Source organism: Protopterus annectens, chromosome 5.part0 (assembly GCF_019279795.1).
Source record: "Protopterus annectens isolate FY-2018-M chromosome 5.part0, PAN1.0, whole genome shotgun sequence".
Lineage (NCBI taxonomy): Eukaryota > Metazoa > Chordata > Ceratodontiformes > Protopteridae > Protopterus > Protopterus annectens.
The window spans coordinates 1366611935-1366626493 of NC_056735.1; the positions used below are offsets into that span (position 1 = coordinate 1366611935).

At 44.4% G+C, this 14559-nt stretch overlaps 2 protein-coding genes across 2 annotated transcripts in view; one reads left to right on the plus strand and one right to left on the minus strand.

Annotated features, from left to right (window-relative positions):
- LOC122801674 (syncytin-1-like) overlaps positions 1–9582 on the minus strand; it is a 27398-nt gene extending 17816 nt beyond the window's left edge. Inside the window, exon 1 of the mRNA XM_044071172.1 lies at positions 9469–9582. The gene's annotated coding sequence lies outside the window, so the exon portion shown is untranslated. The remainder of the gene's footprint in view (positions 1–9468) is intronic.
- Positions 1–14559, plus strand: part of TMEM126A (transmembrane protein 126A) — a 385068-nt gene that overhangs the window by 91958 nt on the left and 278551 nt on the right. The gene's annotated exons all lie outside the window — the stretch shown is intronic.

Here is a 14559-nt window from a genome sequence, read left to right on the forward strand (position 1 = left end):
CCAGAATGGGGGATGGTGTCAGAAGCCTTGGTGAAGTCAAGATAGGCTGTGTGGAACCACCTTACCGTCTTCTACGGCTTAGGCTGTGTGGAACCACCTTACCCTCTTCTACGGCTTTGGTGACTACCTCAAAGAAGTCATTCAGGTTCAGGAGGCATGATCTGCCTTTCACAAACCCGAACTGGGTGGGGTCCAGAGTTTGGAGGTTACCAATGTCTTTGTTTATGAGTTCCATGATGATACGTTCCATGGCTTTGCAGACCAGGCTCGAGAGGCTAATAGGCGCCATTCAGTGGGCACAAAGCCTGATGTGAGGCAAGGACTGAACATGGTGCTTAGGTGGGGAGCCTGTTTGTTCTGAAGTTCATGTAAAACGCAGCCTGGGATGTTGTCCGGTTCCATGGATGCTGTGTTTTTGGCTTTAGAGAGTGCAGCTTTTACCTGCGTAGTTGTGATTACAGGTACTTTCATTCTTCCTGTGGGCCCTTTAGGGGGTAAGAGGGGGGTAAAGTTAGCACTGAACCTGTCTGCCAGGATGTTGGCAATATCAGTTGGCTCTGTAATTTTTGTGCTGTTGTGCTGTAACTCAGAGCAGATCTGGGTGTTGCCATTGAGATTCTTGGCATAGCTATAGAATGCTTTGTGGTTGTCCGTAGAATCGGTGGCGATTTTGTTTTCATAGCTAGCTTTGGAGGATCTTGTAAGGGATCTCACCTTCTTACTGAGGCTGACCAGGGAGCTCCTCCACTCATGGGATTTTACTCTCTTTTGCAACAGTTTCTTCCTTGTGTTGTACAGTTTGTTTATAGCAGGGGACCACCAGATTGGCTTCCTTTTTTTTCTGGAGGCTAGCATCTTGGTTCTGTTTGGGATAGCATGATCCATGCACTCGTGTAAGTGCTTATAGAGTACATTTGTGTAGGATTCAGCAGTCGTAACTGTATTGTCCATCTGCATGGGTGTCATGAAGTTTGCTACTTCTGTCTTAAGAAGCATGAAGTTGGCTTTGGAGAATTTTTTTACCATGGTTTCCTTAATGGGGTGGGGGGGGGGGCAGGATGTGGTTATCTAGGGTGATTAGCTTCTGGTCGGATCGGACCAATGAGGAGTTGACTTCGGGTGTGGAACACCAATCTCTAATGTTGGTAATGACTAGGTCTAGGATATTGTTGTCCCTGGTGGGGGTGTGGATAAGTTGATCCAGGGCATTGGAATTTATGAATTCCAGAAAGCATTGAGCTAAGGGGTTGGTACATGAATAGTTTTCCCAGTTAATGTTGGGGTAGTTGAAATCGCCCATTATTAAGGTGTTTGGTTGAACCCTAATATTTTCCAGTATATCAAGAAAAGAGGAGTGGGAATCCTGGGGCATGGTGGGGGATCTGGAGCAAGCTACAATTTGGATTGCAGTTTTGCCCAGAGTTAGTTGCACTTGGATAACCTCGGATGCATTATGCTGAGCAACTAGCCTGGAGGTGTGGATATCCTTAATGAATATGGACACACCTCTGGCTTTGGTGTTTGGTCCAGGTTACATGGCTGAAAGTTGTGGTATGAGTTATAGCCTGGTAGTGCAGGGGTGCTCTCTGAAGCCTTGAACCAGGTCTCAGTCACTGCACAGGTATCGATGCTCTCCATTTTAAGGAGTGCCTCCAGTGAGTGCATTTTGAGATTTAGACTTCTAGCATTGAGTAGCATTACCCTCAGTTTTTGCTTGCCTGTTCTTGTTATGGTGGTGAATTTGTCATTTGAACCGTGCCTAAAAAAGTCACTATAGGGGTGGCAAGAGCCTTAGCCAGTATCCGGAAGGTAAGACTACAAAAGAATGCACACAGATTTTGTTGTCCTCAGTTCCTAGATACCATAGGAGCTACCCATCTAAATGCACCCCTTTCATTAGAAGGGTTCTTAGGACATCTCAGAAACAAAGAAACCCCCCTAGGAAAAGGCACTCTGACAAGCCTATAGGGAACCTCCAACAGGGAGGTCTCCCTTTGCAAGCAAAATTCTGTGACTACCTTTGCAGTGCCCCTCCACTGTCTACGGCCCCATTACTCCTGTTTCTCAAAGTCTGTCTGTTTCCCCAGCCAGATGAGTAGCTATTACTGCAGACAAGTGGGTCATGTCCAGCATGAAGAATGTTTATGCCATGTCTTGGGAAAATATTCCCCCTCTAAAAGGCATGCCACAACCTTCTCATAACCAAATGTCCCTTCTTGCCCCCATTATTCATAATCTCGTGAATCAGGGCACCATTGAACAAGTCCTAAATTACTTCATGGAAAAAAGGATTTACTCCAGGATTGTTTCTAGTACTGTGAAAGTGCAGTGGAGATCCTTCCTAGGCCTAAAACTTACTTAAAAGTACTATCTTTCAATATGCTCTCTGTTCACTCTTCTGCTTTTCGTTCTCCCCCAAACTTTATTAGTATCCTTGAATGTAAGGTGCACATAACCCATCCATCCTTCTTGCAGGTGAGTTTTTCTCTGGCTCCTATAATTTTCAGTTTACTGCTCTGCCTTTTGGTCTTTCCACAACCCGAGGGTGTTCACTAACTGTCTAGCTCCAGAAGCAGCTTTCTTTTGCACTCACAGAATCCACATTTCCTCTGCCTGGATGACCTGTAGCTCCAGGCTGTCTGTACAGAAATTATCTTTAGCATCTACACTTCGCCCTACAAATCCTGACAGGTCTAGGTTTCACTATAAACTACATGGCCCCTACACAGGACTTGGTTTTACTGGGCTGCAAATTGGACACACAGAAAATGCATGCCTTCCTCCCACAGGAGAAAGTTCTCAAGTCTCCATTTTTTTTTCCAAAAATCCTTCCTCTGCAACCCATTGCTCAGCAAGAGAGATGCTGAGAACTTTGGGATTCATGGTAGCCACCATCCATGTAAGCCCCCTGGCCAGACTTCACATGAGGAAAATCCAGTGGTACCTAAAAATCTGTGTGGTCCCCAACACTGTCACCCCCTTGTACACCCTGATTCCCCTCTTCCCTTGTCTCAAAAAGAAGCTTATTTAGTGGAAGGGACAGGTCATCCTCAGTCCATGACTGGCATTCAAACCACCTCCTCCTTAGGCAAGGTGTGGGGAGCATGGACAGGATCAGTGCAGGGCAAATGGCAACCTCAGTTCCTGAAGGAACGTATCAATCTGAAGGAAATGAAGGCTGTTCTTCAATCTCTTCAGACCTTTGTCCTGTTTTGGAAAGTTGGTTCACTCTTAGTGTACACACACAACACCACAGTCATGTAGCACATAAACAGGGAGACACCAGGTCTTTCCAGTTGTGTTGGTAACACAGGATGCATGGAAATTTGCCACCCAGATGGACATCACACTCACATACATCCCTTCTTGGGACAGGGTGCTAACAACTTCCTAAGATGCTACCTGGAGGAATAGATTAAACAGGTTTTTCAGACAGTCACCCCTCAGTGGAGCACTCCTCAGACAGACTTCTTTGCATCACCAAATAACCATCAGCTTCCCCAATTCTGCACCAGAGACCTTGTCCCACAGCCTGGAGGACAGATGCCTTTTCCTTCTAATGGACAGGGAATTTCCTCTGTACTATTCTTACTCTGCCTCTTCCATAAATTCTTCTCAGGCACAAAAGGAAACACCCAAACTCTTTTACTGGCATTCTTTTGGTGAGGCAGCCTTGGTTTCCCCAACTTTTTCACATGAGAAAGGGGAATTGCAGAAAAGTAACCTCTACAACCAGACCTGATAACTCAACAAAATGATTACTGCTCCACCCAAATCTTTCATCTTTCAGCTTAACTGTGTGGATAATGGGATTTGAATTTGTCCGACACCTCTTCTCTGAAGAAGTTGCTGAGCTCCTACAGAAATCCAGGAGACCCACTACTAGAAAATCTTGCACGGCTAACTGGAAAAGGTTTTCCTATTAGTGCCACAAACATAGTCAAGACCCACTCTTATCATAAGTTCCTGTTATACTGAAGTCTCTCTGCCAGCTACTTCAATCAGGTTTGGCCTACTCTACTGTAAAAGCTCATCTGTCAGCTGTCGATGCCTGCCTTCATCTTAGTCCTCCATTTATGGCTAGAGCAGAGTTCAAGCTTCTCCTCAGAGCAATCTTGCATCTTAACCCACCAAGGAGACCCATCTCTTCACCTTGAGATCTTAATGTTGTACTACAAAAGCTTACACTGCCTCCTTTTGAACCAGCATCTTACGCTTCTCTAAAATTCTGTACTTAGAAAACTATCGTTCCCTTGGCTCTCACCTCTGCTAGGAGAGTTTCTGAGTTACAAGTTTTCGTGGCCATGCCCCCTTTTCTTATTTTTCACAAGGATAGGGTGACTCTCAGAGCTAATCCATCCTTTATGTCTAAGGTTGTGAAAAAGCTGTTCCTCAATCAGGCTCTATACATACCCACTTTCTTTCCAGATCCCCAAAAGCAAGGTGGAAAATATTTTACATTCTCTGGACATTCATAGGCAACTCAGATTTTATCTGCAGAAGACTAAATCTTCCAGAAAGACTGACCAGCTGTTTGCATCTTTTATGTGCCCTAAGTGGATCTCTAAGGCTATCTATTTCTGCTATTTGTATTATGGTAAGACCTTGCCTTCCTGCCCTAAAGCACATTCTACTGAGGCAGCGGCTTCCTCGGGGACTTTTTACAAAGTAGTAGAGTCCAGGTCTATCTTGGAGGGTGACAGTTGGTCATCTGTACATACTTTACGAAACACTACAAAATGAATGCTTTCTCCGGGTCCAAGGCAGCCTTTGCTAGGTCAGTCTTGTCCAGACTGCTGGACAACTCTTATACTCAGTAGCCAACTACCCTTCCTTCCTCCTTCAGCTCTAGGAATCCCCCATATATCAGGAATACTTTAACAGTGATTCCAGCCAGGACATAGTACAGTTGTATAAGAACCTACCATAACAGTAGATATGGTACTGATCAATGTTGCAGTGTTCCTTCCCACTCTCCATTCCCTCTTTTGTACCTCATGCCAACTTTCCTTTTCTTCTACCCCTTTGCTTTAACCTCTGCTTTGCTACATGGGAACAGGGGAGTTTACTTGCCTATTCGAACTACAGTCCTCCTAGCTGACCAGTCTCCCTCTCCCAGTAATAGTCAGGCTGCTGGCTTGGAGACGGTCTGAGGATCCAAGATCATGTGTCTGTCTTTATACCCCAACACATATGATTGGAGATCATGCATTGGATGTATGACCTCTGGGAAAGTAAAGCTTTGGTACTCCAGCCAGACATCAGTGGTGACAACTCCTATGTCAGGAATACTACAACAGTGGATATCTAATGTTATGGTAAGTTCTTACACAACTGTACTTTCTTTTTCTAATGTATAGTGTTTTGTGTTGTTTTAACTGTTGTAGATGGATAAGGAATTTAAGAAATGTGTGGTGTGCAGTAAAAGCTCTCTTTCCAAGACTTGCACTATCACTGCATGTACGGTCTCCAAGCTGCTCACTTGGAGACCCAGTGCTCCATTTGTAACAGTTTTGGGTCCAATGCTGTCAATGAACCCAGGGCAAACCTGATCCTGAAGGGTCTCTTGCCTGCCAAGGCTGTTTCCTCCTCCTCGTGCTCCAGCTAGCAAATGTAAGAGTGATCAGGATAGAAAGAAGCTAGATATGCTACACCTAAAGAAATCCCAATCCATTCATGCCACACGCTTCAGGAACCTAAACCTCATTACCACAATAAACAGAACATGCAGGAGGGACAGGTTCCTAAACTAGAGACTTCCCATACTCTGGAACAAACTTCCCATTCACGTCAAGCAGAGCACTTCACTGGCCCTCTTTAAGAGAAATCTTGATGAGTGGATGGGCAATAGGAAGTTCACCCCTGGGATCACTTCAGTGGCCTTGCTTGACAGGGACACTGGGAACTAACTTTGGGAGGCATGATGTCAAGAAATCTTCTTGAGCTAGGCTTGTATAGGCTCCAGGGCCATTAGTCTGGTACACGCCTATGAACCTATAAACTTATGAAAGGAAGGGATTAAGGACCTCATATCATCAGTGGAGGATTGCAACTGCATGGATCCCCCTGCTACTAACTGTCCAGATCCAAAGATCTTTGCCTCCTTCAGCTGTCTCTGTGCTGTCCTTGCATCTAACAACTTGGACCCATTCTTCTGCAGTGCCAACTGTGGGGAAGACCCCTTCCCTGTTGCTCAGCATCCTTAGACCCTTTCTGTTGAGAGGGCACCCTCAGACAGGGTTTATTCATCTTTTTTTCCCTCTGTACACCCTGGAAATTTTCCTTCGAGTCCTTGCCATCTCTCTGCCCCAGATGAGATCCCCTGCAGTTCAATCCCAATCTGCAGACTTCTACTAGTAGGATGGCCTCCTAGCCTTCTTCGGTGGCTTCTTCATCTTGGTAAGTCTGATTGGTTGAGTATTAGACCTTCCAGTTTGGAGCAGCAGATGCAGTCCTTTCTGCAGGCCCCAATGCAGTTAGGCCTGATCCCTTTGCCCTCAAGTCCTGGAGTCAAAGCTTCAACTCTGACTGACTTGTTTCCTGCCTTGGGCCTAGTGGCTCTGGGGTTCCCAGAGCTGGTTACCTTACCACCTTCGGGGTCTGATCCAGTGGCCTGGCCAATCATGGCTCCCACAACTGCTTTGGTCTTCTCAACTCCAGCAGTCTTGGAGCTGAATGGGACATGGAGCTGACCCTTCAGGACTGGGGCCTCCAGGTTGGGATCAATACTTTGGATTTTGGAGTCATCCCTCACACTCAGTACTTTAGCTGTTGATAGTTGTGCTCCAGTCTTGGTGCTGGGGCAGATAGGAGCAGCTTTGGAGTCTGGCATGTCCTTTGAGTCTTTGGATCTCAGGGTGCAGACTCATGGCAGCCTGGTTTATTCTCTTCATTGTAGAGATGAGGATATCCCTTCCAGAGATGGAGTGGTCAGCACCAACCTGCATCCTTCCTATCTCATCTCTTCCTGTGGACTCGCACCAGTTTGCTCCAGGACAGCCCATTCCAATTTATCTCCAGACTACCCTGCACCCAGGGGTCCCCTACCTCTACCACTTCTTCCCCGGATTCCACCAGGTGGGAAGGTCACCGCAAGATGCAGTGTAAGTGGAAGCACCTTGATTTCCCAGAGGAATCGGACACTGAGGATACTGACTTTGAAGGAGAGGGATTGCCCTGCAAAGATGTCTGTTTTGGTGACCTCCTCAAGCTGCTGTGTCTGTGCAGGGGTGGACAGCCAAAGTCTCATCTCCAAAGGAGTCAGTATTTCTGGAACCATTTGGGTGGGCCCATCCATATTCTGGGTAGATCCCCCCTCTGGATGCGATTATTGACCTAGAGTCTTGGAGGGAGTCAGATACAGTGTAACCAACCGCCAAAATGCCCAATATGATCTTGGCCCCTCCCAAGGATCATCAGCATTGGAGTAAGAGTCCTGCTGTCGATGCTGTTGTGGTGATGGCACCCACCAAGAAGGATATCTCAGAAGAGAGCTCATTGTTTCACCCTTCTAACAGGGAATCTAGGGCACTGGACCTTCTAAGGAAACGCTGTTGCATGTCAGACACTTCTGTGCTCTGGAAGCTAAATTACCTGGCTCATCTGACCAGGCATGATGTCTTACTGAAGTCTTAAGTATAAAGAGTGGTTAAGATACAACAGTTTCCAGAGCCTCAAAAGACTCTGAAGACACAGTTGTTTACATTGCAGTCTATTTCTAATGCGTCCATGCATCTGCTGTCCAATATAGCCAATGGCACATCCTGGGCTACTGGTGCTAATATTGCCACACATTGCTAAACGTGGATGAGATTGTTTAATTTTGAAGACTTTTTCAGGGTGTTCTTACTTACGCAGAGTATGATGGCTCCTCACTTTTTGGGTCTAAGGTTAAAGACACTGTGACCAGAAGCATTAAGATGGAAAGACATATTCTGCCTTCAGAGTGCATTTTGTTAGCCCCCAGCGGACGTTCTCAAGGAATAAAAAGGGGGGAATGTATCTTTTGAAAAACACAGTGGTATTTTAGAATGCTTCTTCTGGAGGGTTCTCCTCATGGCAGGGTAACCAGAATGGGCACTGCCCAAATGGCAGGGGTGGTCCACAGAACTAGGGCGTCTGTGGAACTTTTTCTGGGAGGCTCTTCCAATATATCTTGAAGGATTGCCTAACTATCCTGCTCTGGAGGCAGTCTGAGGTCTCCTGGCATCACACCCAGAAGCTTGAGAGGCCATCTACTCTGATGCATGGATGTTGAATTATATCCAGAGGTTACACAATTCCATTTTTATTTCCTCCAAAAGATACTGCCAAACACCTTCCAGACATGCCATCGTGTCAGAGAAAGGATGCAGCTATCAAAATCCAAAGGCTATTAGTTAACTGGGTCATCCAAGTGGTCCCACCAGATCAAAGCTGATCCAACATCTGTTACAGGTTCTTTTTGGTTCCAATTTTTGTTTTAAACGGATTAAATCACTTTGTGAAACGGACCAAGTTCCATATGGTCACGGTGCAGTCCATTCTACCTCTCTTGAGGAAAGATGACTGGATGTGCTTGATCGACCTCAAGGATGCCTACCAATATAGAGAGGCAGTCCAAGAGGTATCTGCTCTTCCATTTGGGAGCCAATCATTATCAAATGCCTTATTGTCTCACCCCCCCCCAGGTGTTCACGAAGTGTATGGCAGCAGTGGCAGCCTGACAGGCTGCAGGGTATCCAGGTCTTCCATTACCTGAACAACTGGATTTTCACCACCTCCACAAGGTCATTGCTAGTAAGTGCAAGGGACTCTCTACTCAAATTGTGCCCTTCCTTGGGAATATCTCAGATTGCAAAACTCCCAGATCTCAGAGAGTCTGCCTTTGTTTTCAGGCCATTGTCTTACTGTCTTACAGGAAACCTCCAACCTCCCTGGTTGTCAAATTATTGGGTCAGATGGCTGCAGCAATCTGCTTAGTTCCCCAGTGAAGTACTACATGGGGATACTGCAGTGAATGCTAATAACACCTCTCAACCTGGAAACATCAAACATCTGGACAAGGCCCATGAAAAATAGGTACAAATCTGTGCACTAATTAACATAAAATTAGCATACATCATTATGTAACCCCTCCCACTCCAATGGAATTATGGGATCCCAACTTTCAAACGCAAACTGAAGAACAGACAACCAAAATATGGCACTAGAATCCCTCTGCCCCATTACCTGGCTATTTCACCCCATTTACCATAAACACTGTTCTGTTCTCACAGCACTGTGCGAGGTGTAGTACAGCTAAACGGACAGCTTAACACTTTAAGAAAATCCCATAACCGAAAACATCAGGGTTTCTTGAAGCTTTACTGAGATTTCTTATCTTTAATACTTGGAAAACTGCAACACAATACAAATATCAACATATCAGAATATATACAATATACAGCACTTCTAAATACAAAGAATTACAACATGCAAATTACTTACAGGAGATGTGAATGCCAGGGCCTGGGAAAAGAAGATCATGACTGCCCTTCATGAGAGCTAGAAGTGAAAGAAAGCTGCTTCCTGACTGAGTTACATCACTTCCTGAGGCTTGCTATAATGCTGTAAAACAAGTTAATGTAACTGTTATAAATAAAAGGCCACTAGATGGCAGCAACAGATCACAAATGCTCAGAACTTTACAACTATAATATAAACTGCTTGAATTGCTATGAATGGCAGAATACTCCCTGCCTGGCATATTACGGGATGCCACTACATTTATTAATATTACTACACACAATAACACATTTTAACCATTTTCAGAAACAGGAACTACAATGTCCGAGACTGGCCTCAAATAAACTTTAGCAGTTCTTTGTTTTGACAACTCTAACTTCCACCTTTCTCACTTTACCATCTCTGCTTGGCAATGTGTCAATGATAAGTCCTACAGGCCATTCATTCCTGCATTTTTACTGTCCTTCATTAGCACAACATCACCTACTTTAACGTTTGGATAGTCTCGGGTCCACTTTCTCAGACTTTGTAAGGTGGACAAGTATTCCCTTTTCCATCTTTGCCTGAAGGTGTCAGCAATACTCTGAACTTGCTTCCATTGTTTTACATGAAGGTCTGCTGTTTCGAAGTTTCCAGGAGGAGCCAACAAAGAGTTGCCTATTGAGTCAAAAGCATAGCTGGTGTAAGAACCTCAGGATTATCTGGATTGTTTGACATGGGTACTAAAGGTCTTGCATTCATAGTAGCCATAACTTCCTCCATAAAGGTACTTAAACTCTCATGGGTCAGATGAGTAGGCTTATCTTGGAGCAACATTGCATCCAAGATAGGTCTAGCTACACCTATTAGTCTTTTCCAAGCACCTCCCATATGAGATGAGTGCGGAGGATTGAAGACCCATGTGCATCGTTTGTCTTGTAGATAATCTTATACTGCCATATCACCTGCACAAATATTCAGTTCCTTACAAGCTCCCACAAAGTCTGACCCTATCAGAGTGAAGTAACTTTGCTGGGCCACAGATTGAAAAGAATGTTCTCAAGGCATTAATGAAACTGGAAGCTGACATAGATTCAATCATTTCTATATGCACAGCTCGTGTACACAGCCATGTTAAAAGTATTGCCCAGCATTTGTTGTCAGCATTACCTACTCTAGCGTGGCGGGTTACCACTGTCCACGAGCCAAAAACATCAATACCCACGCTAGTTAATGGTGGTTCAGGAGTCACTCTATCTTGTAGTAAATCTGCCATCTTTTGACTTTCTAATCCCCTTCTCAGTTTATGACAGATAACACATTTGTGAATAACTGTAGATGTCAGGCATTTACCACCAAGGATCCAAAAACATGCAGCTCTGATTGCACCTTCTGTTACATGATGTCCTTGATGAGCCTCTTGGTTATGGTAATGTCTCACAATCAGTGTAGCAATGTGATGATTGTGGGGGATGATAATTGGTTGCTTCTCTTGTTCAGTCAATGTTGCAAAGGACAAGCATCCGCCAACTCTCAGCAGTCCATCTTGATCTATGACAGCACTAAACTTCTTGAGACAACTTTGTTTTGGCAATGCCTTTTGCTTTTTTATGCAGTCATATTCCTTCTTGAAGTGTTTGTGCTGAACAGAAGAGATGATCACATTCTTTGCTTGTGAAAGTTCCTATAAGCTAACTTGCTGATGAAAACTTTTCCAGCCTCTAAGTAGAGAGCTATCTGATTTTCTCTGAAAACTTCTGGCAATATGAATAAGTGTGGCTATAGTTTCAACTAGTGTCTTCCAGTTTGAAAATCTTTGAAAACAATGTGAATGAATAGTGGAATCAGAGGCTCTAGTGCTGAAGCTTGCAACTGCTGGTTTAATTTCAGGATCAGCTTAAGGCTCTGTGAGAGGATAACCAGTAGCCATGTCATTTGAATCGTCTTTAACTGGCTGGTAAAGAAAAGAAGGGCCTGATAACCATATAATGTTCTGAAGGCAGGCTGTCTGTGTGGGCCTTGTAGCATAACCAGCAGGGTTTTGCTCTGTGGGTACATAGAACCACTGATCAGGATGAGTTATTTGTCTGATTCTGTTTACTCTGTTGGAGACGTACAGAAAGAATCTTCTAGAGATTTTGCAGATGTACCCCCAGGACGGTTTTAATGTATGTAAAGAATTTCACAACATCCAATTCCAGGTCTATTTCATCTCTGATTAGTTCATACAGTTCTACTGCTAATGCAGCTGCACATAGCTCCAAACATGGGATTGTATGTGCTGGTCTAGGGCTTAACTTAGACTTTCCTATAACGAACCCAACATGACATACACTTACTGCATCAGTTGTTTTCAAGTAGGCTACTGCACCTATAGCTGTGATGGATGCATCTGAAAAAATATACAGTTCCTTTTTACAGGCTGTCAGTGAAACAGGCCCGTAACTTCTCGGTATCTTTAAGCCTTTCAAAGCCTGCAAAGACTCCTTCCACTGAATCCACTCGTGCAGTCTGTCTTGTGGGAGTAAGCATCCCATTCCCATTTCCCAGATGACAGTTCGCAGACTAAGGCCTTATCTTTTATAGCTTCTGGTGCAACAAACCCAAGGGGATCATAAAGGCTGCTCATGGTAGCCAAGATTCCTCTTCTGGTGAATGTTTTTTCCTCTGAAGAGACCTGAAAAACAAAGCTGTCTGTGTCTAGATCCCAGCCTAGTCCTAAACTTTTCTGAAGAGGAAGGGAGTCTGTACCCAGACAAAGATATTTACGGTCCTTAGCTCTATCTTCTGCAGGAAAGGCTTCCATGACCTGTTTGTTGTTAGAAGCAACCTTATGAAGCCGCATATTAGATTCTGCCAGCATCTGCTTTGTTATGTTGAGAATGTCAGTTGCTATCTCAGGAGTGCTAGCAGATGCGAGTCCATCACCTACATAGAAATGTCTCAACACAAAGTGTTTGGCATTTTGTCCATAATGCTCAGCACCTTTTAGGGCAGCTTTATGCATACAGTGTATAGCCACAGCAGGAGAGGGACGGTTGCCGAAGACATGTACTTTCATTCTGTACTCCACTACCATGTTGTCTGTGTCATGATCTTTGTACCAGAGAAAACTTAAATAATCTCGGTGGTCCTCTCTCACCAGAAAACAGTAAAACATCTGCTGCACATCAGCTGTGAAGGCTATGGGCTCTTTTCTAAAGTGCATGAGGACCCCTAGTAGAGTATTGTTTAGATCAGGACCACTTAACAGTACCTTATTTAAAGAAATACCTTCACATTCTCCACTGGACTCAAACACAACTCTTATTTGATCAGGTTTGTGTGGGTGATAAGCCCCAAACATTGGCAGATACCAGTGTTCTTTACCTTGATCCAGTGGTCCTGCAATTTCAGCGTGATCATTATCCAGTAACCTTTTGATGAATTCTGTGAAATCTCTCTTTACCTTTGGCTTTTTTTGTAAGGTTCTACGAAGAGAGTTCAGGCGCTTCATGGCTTGTTCTCTATTGCAAGGTAAACGATACCTGGATGTGCAAAACAGCAGAGGTGCCACCAAGCTGTTATCATCCTGGTAAGTCTCTCTGTCCATGATCCAGAGAAAGGCTTGATCTTCTATGGACAGGGCTTGTTTATTATCGTCCTTTGATTTCAGGAACACTGAAATCCCTAGATTCTGTTTCTGTGTTAAAGCTGGTATCTTCTTTGCTGTGTGAAGAAGAGTCCCAACACTGTGTTAAATTATGAAAGCTTTCTTTAACAGTAAAATTGTTCTGGCATGGACTGAAAAAGGATGTGTGGCCATTTGTTAACATAGACTTCTTGAAAGAACTGATGCTATTTGGCTGGTGAGCTGGTCCCAGGCAAATTTCTCCTTCAGTGACCCACCCCAAGTCAAGTCTCTGAGCATAAGGGGGGTTGACCAGTCCATTAATTTGCTCATGCACTGTGTGGACTTCTAAAATGTCTCTTCCAAGAAGCAAAAGGATAGAAGCACCAGAATTAACAGCTGGAATGAGGTGAGCAATTGGGTGGAGGTGAGGGTGATGATAAGCCACCTCTGGAGAAGGAATTTCTGACTTGTCATCAGGTATCATGTCGCACTCCATCAGTGTAGGTAATAGGAATTGCTTTTCCTTATCAAAAGATTCAATAACAAAGTCTATGGCTCTTCTGCCTGCAGTTTCCATAATGCCTGAGCCTGTCTTTAGAGTATAGGGAGCTGCAGATGTTTTAATGTTAAAGATATCGAAAAAGTCAGACCTTGCAAGTGATTTGTTGCTCTGCTCATCAAGAACTGCATAAATCTTGACTGCTTTGTCTCTTTTCACGGTGGGATACACAGTGACTAAACAGATTTTAGAACATGACCGTGGATTTTTACCTTGGCCACAGATTTCAGTGCACCTAGACATCACTGAAGAAGGGGAATCCTATTTTTGCTCCCTGCCCTGATCTTTCATGGCTTCTACCATCCCTGCTGGTTGTGGAGGTGGGTCAGGGTGTAAGGCTGCCTTGTGTTTCTCACTGCCACATACTGTGCACTTGACTGATCTTTTACGGTCTTTAGCTATATGCTTAGTAGATTCACAGCACCTGAAACAGGTGCACTTTTGTTTAAGAAAGGACATTCTCTCTTTGATAGGCTTACCTCTAAACCCTTTGCACCTTTTCAGAGGATAAGGCTTCCAGTGAATTGGGCATTGTCTGTCAGGGCTTTCCATAGGGCTCACCTTGCTGCTGTCTAGACAGTTTGTGGCCCTTGAAGGTAGGTACAACTGTTTTGTGTGTGAACACAGAAATATTACCATGAGGTCTGGAAGGCTTTTCGGGTCTGGATGGCGGATTACTGCTGCTAATGAAGGCAAATCTGGGGTCGCTCCTAATCTTTGCTTGCTGCTGAATGAACCTAGAAAACACAATTGTATTTATTACTGCTTGGTGTAACTCACTCTAAGCCTTTTAGTTTAAGCACTTGGGCTTCAGACCAGTTGTTTTACATTAAGAAGGTTTGTGGTCTGCACTGTAGTGGCAGGACAGGTAGCTTACATCCTTCTAAGTTGGGAACTGCTGATTTTGGGCTCAGTGTTTGTT